Raw genomic sequence first — 2,360 nt, forward strand, 5'->3', positions numbered from 1 at the left:
ACACACACACACACACACACACACACACACACCCTCATATGTCTAAAGCAGTAGGAGCGTCTGTCTTTCGTTCTAGGGGATGCTTGTGTCTTCATAAAAATGGCATATTTCAGTCAAGTGCCTCCTTTGGTGTGTTTATTGTATCACATAGACACTCAGGACTTGGGATTTATTCCCTCAGTGCTTTGGCTCATCCCTGACTCTAAAGTGCATCTGATCACACTATTTTAAAAAGAGTTCTTTTTTTCTTTCTTTCAGAAAGCAGTGTAAAATAAACAAATCCTTTTTTGCTGGATTATTTGTGCATACATCTTACAGGAAGGAGAGTTATGAGAGGTTATCTTAACTGTATTCTACTCCAACTCTCATTTCTTAATTTCTTAATGGCAAGAAATTTCCATGTGTTTTTCCTGGGTGTGTGCTAGACATTCTACTGGTGATATCCAAGATGATTTTAAGGGGTGAATAGGTTTTAACATTTATTAGGAATATATCTAACCTATCAGGATATTGATTTATTTTTGTATATCACTGCTTAGGATAAGAATAAAGCAAAATTAAAACTGTAAACAAAAGTATACTTAACACAGAAATATGACAAAATATATACACATACCAATAGTAAAGAATTGCATGCTATTAGAGAAAAAGCTGCTCATGGTACAATAAGAGTATATTTGGAAAAGCCAATAATGTGTACTTTTTAGGTGATCACCTTCTAAATTTTGGCAGTATCTCTGGAGATTAAAGTGTAGCTCTAATTAAGAGTAAGGATTTTAAAAAATCCCAAGGAGTTAGATGACTATTGATCGGGCTAGAGGGGTACAATACCACCTCTTAGAGAGTTTATATAGAGTGTGGTTTATTTATAGTGTCCAGTTTAACTTAAACCTCCTTTGGTTTTTGCCCCTGAAAAAACAAAACAAATTTTACTTAGAGAGGCTTCTGAGTGTATTAGGTAAAGCTGACAAAAGGAAAGCGAGTATTACTTTTCCTACCTTGTGTTTATCAGCAGGATAAAAAATATGTGAAGGAATCACATTTATAATATTTCAAAACCCACTTCCTATGCAGTCATGAGCATGTATGTAGCAAGCATCACTTGATGGTCAAAAGATAATATGATGAATAAGAAAGAGAGCTAGTGAGATGAGCTGGCCTGGCTACTTTGTGACCCAAACAAAAATGATGGGGCCCAAAGACTAATGACATAAAGGCGTTTATTTATGTCTTTTTTGTGCTTCAGTCCATACTTAGCTTTTCTGTTAAAATCTTCAGCATTGCTCACGTTTGTGTATCTAGTAACTTCTCATTCCCCTTACATAATTGTGAGAGCAAAACAATGTAATGTTTATTTCTAATGGCCTACTGTTCTCATTATCATCCATAAATACTCACAATTTCCAAAGTTGCTTCTGCAGCACTAATTCCTTTGGTGGTTAGGAAGCACTTTAAGGATTATAAGAGCAGCAGCAGCAAAAATTATGTGGCCACATAAGTTTGCGAAATGTTGGGTCAAAGTTAATACAGTTCTTAAATTGATCGGTGCAGATCTGAGAGCCTTTAATATATGAATGCACATTTGTCCGTGTCTGAAAGGAGGGTGGAATATGCAGTGGTTCCCTATGGTTTTTGAGAACTGGACCCTCATTAGGTAGGGAAAATAGTGTGCAGAAATAGCGTTTTCTTGACACCACATTAGGAATCTTTGAGACAGAGGTAGTCTCCTTGTAATTCCTCTAAACCAGTGGTTCTCAACCTTCCTAATGCTGTGACCCCTTAATACAGTTCTTCATGTTGTGGTGACCCCCAACCATACAATAATTTTTGTTGCTATTCTATAACTGTAATTTTGCTACTGTTATGAATCATAATGTAAGTATCTTTTTGTTTTCTGATGGTCTTAGGCGACCCCTGTGAAAGGGTCGTTCGACCCCCAAAGGGGTCGCTACCCATAGGTTGAGAAATGCTGCTCTAAACCTTCCACCTTTTGCTACCTCATTATAGACTTTGAAGCTCAAGCATTTGCAAGCAATTACAATCCACACTGCTAAGTCCAAATAGAGGATTAAACTCCTAATAGAGGGGGTCCATCTGAAATTCCTCTATCACGATTGGCTGTGGAAGCCACCTCCATGGCACAGTAATATAGTCTCTCCCTCAAAGGCTGCTTGCTAGCACGTGCAAAGCCATATGTGTCAATAGGCAAATGTGGGGAAGCTATACTTGCAAGGGTTCACGGGTCCATGGAGGGCATTGAATGTTCCCTATCAGCTGTGTGCAGTGTCCCCATCTAGCTCTTTAAGAAGAGACACATGGGGGCCGGCTGAGTGGCTCAGTTGGTTAAGAGTTGGCTTAAG

Source organism: Hipposideros armiger, unplaced genomic scaffold, assembly GCF_001890085.2.
Source record: "Hipposideros armiger isolate ML-2016 unplaced genomic scaffold, ASM189008v1 scaffold_398, whole genome shotgun sequence".
NCBI classification, from domain to species: Eukaryota; Metazoa; Chordata; class Mammalia; order Chiroptera; family Hipposideridae; genus Hipposideros; species Hipposideros armiger.